General features: G+C 44.1%; 1 protein-coding gene across 7 annotated transcripts in view; it reads right to left on the reverse strand.

Moving 5' to 3' along the window:
* The window catches only part of LOC126277991 (A disintegrin and metalloproteinase with thrombospondin motifs 1), a 452,319-nt gene extending 438,919 nt beyond the window's left edge, over window positions 1-13,400 (reverse strand). For 3 of the 7 annotated variants that reach the window (XM_049977660.1, XM_049977657.1, XM_049977659.1), the window contains exon 1: window positions 12,711-13,263. The gene's annotated coding sequence lies outside the window, so the exon portion shown is untranslated. Of the gene's footprint in view, window positions 1-6,489; window positions 6,650-12,710 lie in introns of those variants that run through there. The other 4 variants (XM_049977663.1, XM_049977664.1, XM_049977662.1 and 1 more) reach the window with 4 other exon arrangements.
* Window positions 13,401-15,114: the final 1,714 nt, after the last annotated feature.

Below are 15,114 nucleotides of genomic sequence, written 5' to 3' on the forward strand. Positions count from 1 at the left end.
CTTTGATGATGCTAGAAGATAATCTAATTCATTTAAGAGAACCTCAAAACCAATTTTACGTACTAAAATGACAAAATGGAAGGAAAAATGAGTGGCTTGAAATTTCTTTCTACATCTACATGACTACTCTGCGATTCACATTTAAGTGCTTGGCAGAGGGTTCATCGAACCACAATCATACTATCTCTCTACTATTCCACTCCCGAACAGCGAGCGGGAAAAACGAACACCTAAACCTTTCTGTTCGAGCTCTGATTTCTCGTATTTTAATTTGATGATCATTCCTACCTATGTAGGTTGGGCCCAACAAAATATTTTCGCATTCGGAAGAGAAAGTTGGTGACTGAAATTTCGTAAAAAGGTCTCGCCGCGACGAAAAACGTCTATGCTGTAATGACTTCCATCCCAACTCGTGTATCATATCTGCCACACTCTCTCCCCTATAACGTGATAATACAAAACGAGCTGCCCTTTTTTGCACCCTTTCGATGTCCTCCGTCAATCCCACCTTGTAAGGATCCCACACCGCGCAGCAATATTCTAACAGAGGACGAACGAGTGTAGTGTAAGCTGTCTCTTTAGTGGACTTGTTGCATCTTCTAAGTGTCCTGCCAATGAAACGCAACCTTTGGCTCGCTTTCCCGACAATATTATCTATGTGGTCCTTCCAACTGAAGTTGTTCGTAATTTTAACACCCAGGTACTTAGTTGAATTGACAGCCTTGAGAATTGTACTATTTATCGAGTAATCGAATTCCAACGGATTTCTTTTGGAACTCATGTGGATCATCTCACACTTTTCGTTATTTAGCGTCAACTGCCACCTGACACACCATACAGCAATCTTTTCTAAATCGCTTTGCAACTGATACTGGTCTTCGGATGACCTTACTAGACGGTAAATTACAGCATCATCTGCGAACAATCTAAGAGAACTGCTCAGATTGTCACCCAGGTCATTTATATAGATCAGGAACAGCAGAGGTCCCAGGACGCTTCCCTGGGGAACACCTGATATCACCTCAGTTTTACTCGATGATTTGCCGTCTATTACTACGAACTGCGACCTTCCTGACAGGAAATCACGAATCCAGTCGCACAACTGAGACGATACCCCGTAGCTCCGCAGCTTGATTAGAAGTCGCTTGTGAGGAACGGTGTCAAAAGCTTTCCGGAAATCTAGAAATACGGAATCAACTTTGATCCCATCGGAATTCTCGCAGCCGGGGTAGGTGGTCAAGAGCGCTAAAATGTTTGCATTCGAATCACGATTTTGATCCAGTTACTACGAAACGTGAGTCGGTAAGCGTGCGTTAAGAGGAAGCGCCCGCCTGGCTCACGAAGCATCAGCCGCAGCTTCACTGTTCATGCTCATTGTTCTCAGCCGTGGGCACGGCTTTTCAACTGCGGCTCTATTGTCTCTCCCGGCGCGTGTACACCCACGGAGTGGGGGAAGCCCAGACTGACAAATCCGAGGTGCTATGCGAGTTATGTAACGTAAACTTTCTATGACCAAAGAAGTGTTCTCATATATGTTTTCCTTCCCGCTCTGTTTTCTTGACATAGAGTGTCTGTCACAATACCTTTACTACATCCAAGTTTCGCCACGCAATTTGTCCCATTTGTATTTATTCTTCCGTCGACACCAAAATACCGACGATAGGAAGCGGAAGTCTGTAACAAACTATTCATCAGATGTATAAATGTGACCTACAGCGCATATGTGGACCAAAATATTCTTCGTGCTGAAACTTTCTGTCAGATTAAAACTGTGTGCCGTACCGGAACTTGAACATGGAACCTTTGCCTTTCGCGGGCTTATCATTATGGAGGTGTTATGTATGTGAAAGAATGCGTTTAATGATTTTTGAATCACTTTTGTTTTCTATAAGAGTAAAACAGTGTTTCATACACAACTGTCTGGAGGAAGCATTTTGTGTACTGTTTGCAGTGAGATGCATAATTCTCACATTGTAAGGCTAATCGTATTTGTACTGATATTCGATAAATAATTTCTACAAAATAAAGTCCAAGTATGACTCACGACCCGCGTTCACAGCTTGACTTCCAATTAAATGGCTCAAAGCACTATGGGACTTAAGATCTGAGGTCATCAGTCCCCTAGACTTAGAACTACTTGAACCTAACTAACCTACGGACATCACACACATCCATGTCCGAGGCAGGATTCAAACCTGCGACCGTAGCAGCAGCGCGGTTCCGGGCTGAAGCGCCTAGAATAGCTCGGTCACATAGGCCGGCGCTTGACTTGCCAATGCCTCATCTCCTACCTTCATGTCTTCACAGAAGTTCTCCGTAAATTGCGGAACTAGCACTTCTGGAAGACAGAATACTGCGGAGACTTAGCGAGGTCACAGCCCGTGGCTCTGATTCGAGTTCCTGTCCGTCACCCAATTTTAATCTGCCCAGAAATTTCATTTTAGGACACACTGCGCTGAAGAATGAAAACTGGCTCTGGATTCTTTATCTTCTTCAGAAAATAAGTGAATGACACTGCCATACATAAAATAAAACTTTATTGTACTACTTATGGAGAAAAACAACGACCTCCCGTATAGTACCTGAAATTAAGCTAAAACAAGAGGATATTAATATTCCCGCCAGTATGTTCACAAGAGTCTTATCACATTCAAGACTAAAATTAGCAAATCGCTATTTGTCCATTTTCTGCACTACTCAGCTAAATACCTCGTTAAGACAAGCAAGGATGACCAGAAATGGATCAGTGTGTAACGCTAATGTGTGCCTTTATTCATAAAGTGTACTCCCAATACGAATTTTACTCTTCACGCACGCATGCTCTGTGGAATTTGATTTTCTGTAATATTTGCATACTACTTCTGGTTGTTCTCGTGTAGCTCACTTTGAACCGAATCCTGAGCATACACAATGCGAGGTCACTGACATACAGAACGAAAAACTTGTTTTAAATATTTTGTATCAGATAAAAAAAGAGGGATATTCATTTTTCCGAGAAACTATTACTTCGTAACATGATTAGGGTGAGAGACTTCAATGCATGGTTGAAACAGAAACTTTATGGTGGAATGATCATTCTTTGCAAATAGATGCAAAGTCTCTCTGTTCAGTTTAGCCTATATTTATCGTCTCAAAATCTGCGCTGTTTGCATGTAAATCAAGCAGATAGAGCTAAGACGGTTTCAGAAACTTTCCAAACCATATAAATTATAGGTAAAACCGAAGACATCTACCAGTTTTAGGAGGGCGTGCTTACATCCTCAAGGACTCGCAGCGTTCTCGAAATTCCAACAGACGAGAATCGTAGCCTGGTGAGCTTACGCGGGCTACACGGAGGAACGCAAACACGCGTCTGCAGCTGAATGGCGATAGCGAGCTATTGCAATGCTGGCAGCCGTCCTTGGAGCTGGGATACGCATACAGATGGCCGCTACGGACACTGCGTGCGACGCGTGCGGACTCGTCTCGCCGCTGCTTCAGCTGGCGAGAACGACAGCCTGAGGTGCCCAACAAGGGACGCCTTTACCGGTGACGCTATTTTTCCACCTATACGTTGTTCTGCGATAATTCTGAACTTATATTTCTACATCTACATTCCGCAAGCCACTTTATTGTCTGTGGTGAAAGGCACATTTTGACCGCTAAATCACGCCCCTGCCCCCCTCCGCCCCCCAAATCCCAATCCCCTTTCCCTGTTCGTCGCGAATGGTGCGAGAGAAGACGCGTGTTGTGTTTCTGGAAGTTTATCAAATATTCCATCACTTTTCGAGCGTGCACCCGGGATATTTTGAATTCATGTTCCGATATTTCGGCACACAACCTTTCAGCCATTCTCAGAGGGAGTACGTTGCAAGTCATTATCGCTTCGATTATTGCTGAAAGGTTGTGAGCGGAAATATTGTAATATGAATTAAAAATGTCCCGGGTGCACGCTGGATTGCTGATTAAACTCCTTGTGAGGTCGAATCTCTCTGATTTTACCTTCATGGTCTTTTCGCGACTATACATAGGAGGAAGCAATACATTCGTCGATTCTTCCAGGCACATTCACTCTCGGAAGTTTAGCAGTGAACCACATCATGATGCACACCGTCTGTCTTGTAGCTTCTTCCACTGGAGTTGGGTGTGACGCTTTCGCACGTTTTAAAGGAACCTGTGACGAAACTCCCTACTCTTCTCTGTTTCGTCTATCAGCACTATCTGATAAGGGTCCGAGACTAACGAGCAGTATTCAAGAATCGGTAGAACGAAGGTTTTTATAATCTGCCTCCTTCGTGGGTGGACTACATTTCCTGAGGTTTATTGCAGTCAATCTAATTCTGGTATCTCGCTCCATTTTCATTCACTCCCTAGACACAATCCCAAAGTTAGTCAATGTGACTGCTTCCAGTGGTTGTCAATGAAATTCAGCAACAGCCGTGTAATTTAGATGTTATTTTATTTTGATTACCGGTTTCAGCATTCCACTACGCCTTCTCTAGGTCCTATATGCATCTCTCAAAAATAAACTATATTGTCATACAGTGCCATATATTTCTGGATATCGTGAATTCAAACCGTATCCCAGGTGCTTCATTCGAAGACTTAGTTGCATTCACTCAGTTGTTTTCTGCTTTTATTAAGGCGAATGTCAGACACTAATTTTAAGCTTTTTTATAACCTTCTTTGGTTCTCCTTTCGCTTTTACTAAAACGCTGAGTTTTGGCAGTTGTTACTTTCTCGACCGAAGGTTTTGATGTATATTTCAGTTAGCTGATTTCGCATTTCAGCAACAAGAACAGTGTGCTGCGTATAGTCGCTCCTGAAGATTACGTGCAACTACCTTGTTGAAAAATTTTGTAGTTTCCACGATAGAATCCGACGCAACATCCGGGAACCTTTCAAGCAAGAATCGTATTATCAGTTACCTGAAATTACATTAGACACGTAAACCCCCTTACTACCCTTATGCTATACACTACATGACTTTTTATGCGGATTTATAAGTTTCGAAAGCTAGCGGCAGTTAATAATAGTGTATCTAAAATAACCGCAGAAATAATGTTTGCAAGTTTAATAGACATTCGGGTCACTGATGACGCCTCTGTTAATAAAACCGACAAAGTTGCTGGCGTAGCTGTACACCGCTGTTTTGAACTGCACATGTGTTGACAATCAACTCATCGGAACTACGCTGCATCTAGCTACATTTTTTACAAAATTCCTGAAGAAGTATTTTCGATAACAGCAGATCCTGGCTTGCAAAACGAACTTTCTCAATCATTTTTTTTTTAGCTGCACTCATTCAGTCTCTCTCTCTCTCTCTCTCACACACACACAGATAGAGAGAAAGAATAACTGCAACTTTCGCGATTTACTGGTCAGATTCAGTGTCTATTTTCTTTATTATTATTATTATTATAAATGAAGAACACAAAATTGTCGGTGTTCTATAGTATTAGTTTATTTCGTCCACTGGTTTTCGGCTTATAAGGCTGTAATGAAACTAACGGACCATTGCCGTCAAAAAATTTTATTTGTTACATAACCTGTTACGTTGTTTTCACACATGAAGAAGTAGTCTTCAAAAAATGATTCAAATGGATCTAAGCACTATAGGACTTGACATCTCACGTCATCAGTCCCCTAGAATTAGAACTACTTAAACCTATCTAACCTAAGAACATCACACACAGACCGCTACGGTCGCAGGTTCGAATCCTGCCTCGGGCATGGATGTGTGTGATGCCCTTAGGTTAGTTATGTTTAATTAGTTCTAAGTTCTAGGGGACTGTTGACCTCAGAAGTTAAGTCCCATAGTGCTCAGAGTCATCTGAACCATTTGAACATCACACACATCCATGCCCGAGGCAGGATTCGAACCTGCGACCGTAGCAGCCGCGTGGTTCCGGACTGAAGCGCCTAGAACCGCTCGACCACAGCGGCCGGCTAGTAGTCTTCTGTTGAGTGCAGTTCTTTGATAATGTTGTCCCTCTTTCCTTACACTTTTACATTTCATCCTGTGTTCGTAAACACAAACACACACACACACACACACACACACACACACACACACACAGCGGCCCACCTACCCTCTCACTCACACACACACACACTCACTCACTCACTCACACACACACACACACACACACACACACACACGTTCAATGTTTATTTTTTTCATTTGTTCCCTTAATATTTATTTAGTATTTAACATTTTATATTATGTTATCAGCACTCTTTCGAATATGACGTATACTCCGCGTTGGCAACTCTCCATGAGTAATACCTTAGTTCGTCAGTTTTTATCATCTTTGAGGACTATAGCCAGTTGCAGTCTGATGATGTCCTTGTAACCATAAAACAGGTTAATGAAATAAATACTCTACAGCATCCACAATTGTGTCCTTTTCAATTATAATTATGACGTTATTCTACCAAGAAGCGACGGAAGAACCAGATAACATGTGAACAATTTATACGGGATATACAAGAAGGACCATTACTTACAATCAGCGCCCTTCCCGGGTTCTGGGGAGAGCTATTCCACAAACGGCCAGCACAGTCGCGTCCAGGGCGCTGTGCGGTGGTGCACACGACACTGAGACACCCGAGTCTCGGCGGAGACTGGTGGCGGGCGGGTAAGAAGTGCGACCAGAGTGGCACTAACGAGAAAGTGACTGACTGGCTCATTACGAGAGCGTCGCTAACGAAACCGCCGGCGCCGTCAGCGTCTCGAAACTGTCCACGGCCCGCCAGCTAAGGCGTCCGCCCGCTGCCGGCTGAATCACCACCCGCTGGCAACAGCTGGCGGTCTGGGACAGTGCACAAACGCGTATGAAATTCCGCGGTTGCAGTTAACCATCAAGGCACGACAGGTTGCTCCGAGTAGAGTTTTTACACTAGTCACGCACTGAGGCGCTTTCGTATTGCGTCTGCATGACCCCAAACCCTATTATTCGTTCGCTAGTTTCAGTACGTCTCACGTAGTGAGAACTGACAGGTATCGTCAGCTTACAGATCTTCCTGTTTGCTAGCGTGGGAGATGTCGTCGCTCAAATGTTTTAATAATTTACGTTTCTCATGAAGACCCTGGAGCAAGTTACAAAGAGAGCCTAGATCAAGCCCAACGAAAAATTAAACGCCTTATGAAGAGCGTAGAAGTTCAGTTCCATGTACAGCCATCCAGAGTCAGGTGTTCATGAAACGCTTCCGGAAAATGGAGAGATGTTCCTCCAACAGATCACATCATTGTCCTCTCTCCCCACCTCTTTTCGCCAACTGAGCTTGTCTTCTGCCTGTACTCTCGAGGAGTTCCCTTCTTTCCATCTGCGTGACGGATGCAACAAGTCTTCTGTGGCTATTACATGCTCGACCGATATGGATTAGGATTTGGGATGAAAGTACGAAACCCCCAGGAACTTCTTACAACAATTTACTGCCGGAGAAACAAGTGCAAAATGTGGCTCATCAAGATTTTCCGACACGGAAGTTAGATAAAGAGTTCGCAAAGAACGACTATGTTGTTGTTGTTGTTGTTGTTGTCTTCAGTCCAATGACTGATTTGATGCAGAACTCCATGCTACTCTATCTTGTGCAAGCCTCTTCATCCCCGAGTAGCTACTGCAACCTACATCCCCCTGAATCTGCTTACTGTATTCATCTCTTCGTCTCCCTCTACGATTTTTATTACACACGATTCCCTCCAGTACTAAATTGGTGATGCCTTTATGCTTCAGAATGTGTCCTACCAACCGACATCATCTTTTGGTCAGGTTGTACCACAGAGATCTCGTCTCCCCAATTCTGTTCACTATCTCCTTATTAGTTACGTGATCTACCCAACTAAGTTAGAGTAGCCTAATGTTTAAATAAGAATACAAATGACTACGGACGTTGATGATACGGAGTTTATCGCTCTAAAACACTATCACTAGAAGCGCTCGTAGAACTTCCTAGACACAAAAACAGTAATCGCAATATATGACCGGTCGAGAGGCCTTAACTACTTCGAGTTAGTGTTGTCCAAAGCTGCGCACCAATATTTTGATGATTTAAAACGAACGTACATTGAAATAAAAAGCATAAGGAAATCGAGTAGTTTTCCACAAGAAACAAAGAAACAAAGGTGCTATTTCCTTCCAGTGAATATTGTTAGGGACAATTTAGAACAGGTGTTGTTTTGGACGAACGAAAAGGTTATGGATCGCTGTAAAATACTAGATCGGAATTGTAAATAATCAACAAATATTCAGTTTGCCATAGTGACCACCCATTCGTTTCATCAGCCTGTATCATCTAGGAGGAAGCGTCATTTTATATTCCTCGCTCTGTGTGGAAATTTGCCCACAATTAGCGATAAGATACCGTGAATGAACACCCACAATCAAAAGTACCATAAACGTCTAAGGTGGAGAACAGTGCAATTGGATAGTAAAATTAGTGATTTTGAATGGATATTTCAGAGTTTATAAATTATTTTAGACTTTCAATGGCAATGATTACTATCAAAATCCTTTGCCGTTCTAAATAGGACTGAAATTGTAGGGACATTTGATATCTAAGATATTTAATATAGCGATATGTAAGATGGCAATGGATAGAACGTCCATAGTAACTAGATCTTGAAGCCATACGACAGAACACAACTGAAAAGTGAAAACAAAAGTTGCTGATAAATGACTAAAGATGAACAGCGTATTTCACGTTTAGAAAGGCACCAGTAGCTGACAAGAAATTCTTTCATGCTTACTTATCCGGAGAGAATGTTTGTCGGAAACGAAATTACTGAAGTGTTTCAATTTGGCAGTGAAAGCTCAGAATAACGTGCAGCGAACAGGAGTCATGATGTTTCACTAAATGGCAGATCAGTTGCATTAAAAAATTATTACGTTTCTACTTAACTGTTTGGTTAAATAGCATCTCCAGTTACATAGAAACTTAGTAATTTATTTTAGTGCAACTGGACCTTCTATTTAATCAAATGGATAATGCAAGTGTCCTCTGACGGAAACGAGATGTGTGTTGACAAAATAAATTCAACAAAGGCATCAGCTGCAGCCGATGCTGCGAGGGTTAGGAATTAACGTGCACATAAATCGCCACAAATCACATGTTCCTTGCCTCGTTCTCTCTACAGACGATAGTCTGAGTGGAGAGTGAAACAAGTAATAAAGCAAATAGAATAAAGAACGTAATGTTAAATAAAGAACGTAATGTTTCCTGTGTGAAGCCCATCCTTATCCAGATTGCATCTGCTGAGAAGTCAGATTATAGTGGCTAGTGGAGGGCTTGTCCCAAGTTCCTGACAATCACTAACTAAAGAGCCAACGCTTATGTTACCATAGTGCACGTAGATGATTTACAATTATTAAAGCTGTTTTAAAGTCCTTCTTAGTGACTAGCGAAAAGCGAGCATCTACTTTCCCATTACGTATTCTGATTTGTTGATTTAAAACATACTCAGGAGCAGCCTTTTTCTCTGATTTCCGGTTACATCTTCAAGTGTCGTTCATTCTGCAGTTATTCCTGCGGTTGGAACTGGGTTTTTGGACTAATTTCACATTGAATTACAGCACAACATATTTCTTGGCGTGAGATTCGATAAAAATATTGCATCATATTAACAGAATACTCCGTCGATTCTTGGTAGAACAACATTATAATAAATGAAAAGCACCAGTTTGATTTTGTTTTACAATATTACTTTTATCGTTAACCGGTTTTCGACTTACAAGGCCATCTTCAGACATTTACTGAGTATTATCACTAGAGAAGTTACTTCTCTTCCAATGTTGTTTGCTAACATTTAACTTCTTGGGTGATAATACTCAGTAAATGTCTGAAGATGGCCTTGTAAGCCGAAAACCGATTAACAATAAAAGTAATATTGTAGAACAAAAGCAAACTGGTGCTTTTCATTTATTAAAAATATTGCATCACTATTGTTTATTTAGAGCTTTTTTCTGTTTAAACGTAAAGTAATGGAACAATAGATGAAATTCAACTGGCCGCTGCAGCTGAAGTTCGTTGATTTTTTTTTTTCAAACGCAGTTAACAGTACACACCGAGAATCATTCCGAATTTTGTAAGCCTATATGGAGTTGCTAACCATCTCACTGCTGTTTTTAGAAACCTGTACCTAGATTCAAGTTGCTGAATAGAATAGAAGATGGGAAGACCCTTCCTTAAGTATTCTTAAAGGTGTCATCAGACAAGGCTGCAATTTGACCATACATTTTCATATTAGTCGTAGATTTCATAATGAGAAAACTATGGACAACTGCAACATGGACATACGACTGAAAGATCAGTCTAGGGTTTCGGATCTGGATTTTGCTTATGACGTCGTTGTTGTGGCAGAAAATCCAAAAATTTTACAACTACTGACTAGCAAGCTGGATGAATTGAACAGTTCAGTGCGGTTAAAAATAAATAGTGATAAAACAAAAACGATGTGCACCTTCTCAGATTGTAGTGTAGCATAAGAAACTGCAAGATGTTGACCGATTTCCGTATTTCGGCAGCGTTATCTGTAATAACGTGGACGTATATGCAGACATCACCATGAGTTTTGGCAGACCTTCTGTAGTTTTCCAACGAAAGAGATCCATTTTTCATTTAGACTCTGTAAGTATGTTCACAAGGTTTCGGCTATACTCTGTCATCGTCCCAATGGACAATACACACACGTGAGACCTGGAAAATGTCAGCAGAATCAGCGCACAAGCTTGATGTTTTTCACCAACGGTTATGGGGCGAGTTCTGAAGACCAGCTACCGCTCCTCGTTTCAGATTATGACGTGCTGAGACGACGTGTTCTACGCAACCTGGATAGTATATTGAAAAAAGAAGACTGAAGATTGCTGGGCATCTTCTGCGCTCGAAAGAAGGATATATCGCGAAATCAGCAGTGTTGTGGAAACCAATGGATGGATACGCAAGTAGAAGAAGAGCTCGTAGCACCTAGAAACAAACTTTTGCAAAGGACCTCCAATGTGCGGACGTGAACTGGGAGGAAGCTGAAAACCTGGTAGCTGATCGAGTTCGCTGATGGAAACTTGTTGCTCGATATGCTGCCTAGAATTGGAGGAACTGAGTCCAGGCGTTTGTTTAAGTTCACAACTTTAGCCAAGAGAGACGTAAATGAACACTGATGTTGCAACATTTTTGTATTATTTCACGTGAATAAGTCTTTTGTGACGCATGCCAAAGCGAAATTACTCCAAAAACATTAGTGCCATGCTCGAAAGAGGTAGTAGTTATTAAAGGGGACATAAAACAGCAGCTCTGGTGGGCTGTCACTACAATGCATTTATACAGGGTGTACCCGCCCCCCACCTACAAAAAAAACCGCAGACAAGCCTTAGAGACAGGTTTCTCACATCAAAACAATAACAATGAAAAATGTGTAGTAAACATTGAGTTTAATACGCATACCTTAAGAGCTGTGAGCACTTGTTGATCTTCGCTACTGTGAAACAGGTCTCTTCTACTGCAAGGATTTTGCTTTCCATGTTTTGGGAGAAGGTTGCATGGACCAAACCAACGAACAAAAAATGGTTGAAATGGCTCTGAGCACTATGCAACTTAATTTCTGAGGTCGTCGTCTATAACTTAGAACTAATTAAACCTAACTAACCTAAGGACATCACACACATCCATGCCCGAGGCAGGATTCGAACCTGCGACCGTAGCGGTCGCTCGGTTCCAGACTGTAGCGCCTAGAGCCGCTCGGCCATTCCGGCCGGCCTAAACCAACAGAAAAATGTCTAGTGAAGATAGGGTTTAAAATGCACATCCTAGGTGGTATGAGCACTTGTTCACCGTCATGGTCATAGCTTTTAAAGTATGAATTTTAAAGCCGATGTTTACTACACATTTATTTCTTGGTTTGGTGTAAGGAACCTGTACTTAAAACTTGTAGGTGTTCTTTTTTGGCCGGTCGGAGTGGCAGAGCGGTTCTAGGTGCTACAGTCTGGAACCGCGCGGCCGCTACGGTCGCAGGTTCGAATCCTGCCTCGGGCTTGGATGTGTGTGATGTCCTTAGGTTAGTCGGGTTTAAGTAGTTCTAAGCCTAGGGGACTGATGACCTCAGATGTTAAGTCCCATAGTGCTCAGAGCCATTTGAACCATTTGTTCTTTTTTGGGACACCGTGTATAATCTGTTGCTACAGAACAGCATAGAAAATATGTATTCAAGAAGTTACCTAACGAGGCCGTAAGTGCTGTGCTACTGTACAAGGAACGCAAATTAGGGTGATGAAAACCATCGAAAGTATAAAAATGTGTGTATTGATGATGGCTTGATTATATTTGGGTACCGCCTGAAAATGAGTCGCGCTCGAAACCGGTAGCAATAAATAGCAAAGATACTGAAAAGCAGCTTCGGTGGACTGTCATTACAATGTATTTTAAACGCCAGAGCGCCTTAGGAGTGTAAAGCAGAACAACAATTGCAGATGTAAGCGAAAATCAGACAAAAATGCTACCGCTGACGATGAAACGAGGCGGATATGGAACTGTAAATACGCATTTTTTAGTAGTTACAGAGCCGAAATGTAAATACTTTGCGTAGTTGTGAGTAGAGAGTGTGTGAGGGCGCGCGCGCGGAGCCGCAGCGGACAGCTGAGTGCCGCGTCAGCCGGCGGCTGTGCCAGTTCGTGCAGATCGGCACCTTGGCTTTTAAAAAGTGAAACTCGCTCACGGCTCGGTCGAGCTCGCTGGCTTACCTCTCGCTGCGGCGCTGGCCGTCCTGTCGCCGACGCCTGTGGCTGGTGGCGGCTCAGAGGACACAGTGGCAGCAGCTCAGGCCCACATGTCTGCAGCGCAGTCCCAGTAAAACGGCGGATCCCGGACGGCGTATGGCACACGAAACTCTCGCTACTCGGCCGCTCCGCGGAACATGTCCTCGAGAGATGTGTAGTGAAAGTATATAGGTAATGGCACCGGTCGAGTCCTCCGTGCGGCGGGAGTAGCTGTCGGAACGATTCCCGTGTGACGACTGGCGGCTGTGAGTGCTGTCGACGCTCTGTTGTGGGCGCGCTGGAGGCCGCGGTTGGTTAACAGCTGGTAGCGGCAGGCGGTGGCGGGGCCGCGTCGCGGTTGCTGGTGACGGTGACGGTCGGTGTCGCAGGCGGGGGGCCGCTGGTCATCTTCCTCTAGACGACGAGTTGAGCAGTGTCGCGTCGTGTAGTGTAGTGCGGTGTGTTGCAGAGGTGCAGAGGCAGCAGAAGTGAGGTTCGCCACTGAGCGGCGACCCGCGCACCGCCCGCTATAAGAGTGAGAGTGAGCCAGGCGGCCCGCGGCCGCAGGCCCGGCCGTGTGGAGGGAGGGCGGCCGCTGGTGGGAGGAAGGGCGGCCGCGCGGGGCCTCCGCCGCAGTGCAGTAGCCGCCGCCGCAGCCTCTGGGACGTCTCTGGCCAGTAGCGGCTACAACCGTGCTCGCTAAACCACTGTGCAGTGCGCGGAAGAGGCTACCTCGTACTGTTTAGATGTGCTGTCCCACAAGGATCCATCTTAGGTCCCTTACTTTTTCTTGTGTTTGTTTTATTTCCAGATCATACAGACACTGCTATATTCGGGGGTATTCACCTGTAGATGCCACGAAAGGAGGACCCCGCCAGCATAACAGGAGACTGGCAGTATTGTATCATCAGTGGAGAAGCAGTAACGGCATGAGACCTCGGTGTGTCTCTGACCAGTAGCGGCTACATCTGTGCTCGCTAAACCACTGTGCAGTGCGAGGAAGAGGCTACCTCGTACTGTGGCCCTGGTTAGATGTGCTATCTCACAAGGATCCATCTTAGGTCCCTTACTTTTTCTTGAGTTTTATTTCCAGATCATACAGACACTGCAATAAATGACTCTGATTAAAATTATCCGGACACTGCTACATTCGGTGGTACTCACCTGTAGATGCCATGAAAGGAGGACCCGCCAGCATAAAATGAGACTGGCAATAGTGTATAATCAGTGGAGAATCATTGTCAGCATGAGACGTCGCTGTGTCTCTGGCCAGCAGCGACTACATCTGTGCTCGCTAAACCACTGTGCAGTGCTTGGAAGAGGCTACTTCATACTGTGGCCCTCATTAGATGTGGTATCCCCCGAGGATCCATCTTAGGTCCCTTAGTTTTTGTTGTGTTTGTTTTATTTCAGGATTATACAAACACTGCAATAAATAGGCTATCTGATCAAAAGTATCTAGACACTGCTATGAAAAGCACTCCGTCTTCAGGCCACCAGTGGCCTACCGGTACCATCCGACCGCCGTGTCATGCTCAGAGGAGGATGTGGATAGAAGGGGCGTGGGGTCAGCACACCGCTCTCCCGGTCGTTATGATGGTGTTCTTGACCGAAGCCTCTACTATTCGGTCGAGTAGCTCCTCAATTGGCATCACGAGGCTGAGTGCACCCCGAAAAATGGCAACAGCGGATGGCAGCTTGATGGTGACCTATCTAAGTGCTGGCCACACCCAGCAGCGCTTAATTTCGGTGATCTTACGGGAACCGGTGTATCCACTGCGGCAAGGCCGTTGCCCCAGACACTGCTATATTACGCGTTCACCTTTAAATGCCATGAGAGGCGGACCTGCCAATATAAAAGGAGACGAGCAGTATCGTGTAATAAGTAAGAGAAGCAGTAACAGGAGACCTCGGTGACGTCGAAATTGGACTAGTCGCTGGATTTTACCTGAGTAACAAATACAGCTGCGAAAATTCAGCTCTTCTAAAGATGCCCATGTGGACTGTTGGCGATATGACTGTGAGGTGGAATCGCGAAGAAAAAACCACAATACAACCAGAACCAGGCAGGTCTCGTGTGCTGACGAACGGGAGCTGCAAAGCATTGCGGAGGGTGGTTCTAAAAGAACTCATGAAATCAGTGGAAGGAATCACTCGTGAGTTCAAAGGTGCTACCAGCTGGTCATGATTGTGCGTAGGGAGTTACAATGATGAGGAGTTCCTCATAAGCCACACATTTCCGTAGTCATTGCTAAACACCGAAACCACTGGATAGAGGATGGCTGGAAACCAGTTAGTTGCAGTGACTTATTACGCTATACCTTGTGGCAATCCAGTTAAAAGGTTTAGGTGTGGCGAATGCCTGGAGAACGTCATCTGCCATCATCTA

Source organism: Schistocerca gregaria, chromosome 6 (genome assembly GCF_023897955.1).
Source record: "Schistocerca gregaria isolate iqSchGreg1 chromosome 6, iqSchGreg1.2, whole genome shotgun sequence".
Classification (NCBI taxonomy): Eukaryota; Metazoa; Arthropoda; class Insecta; order Orthoptera; family Acrididae; genus Schistocerca; species Schistocerca gregaria.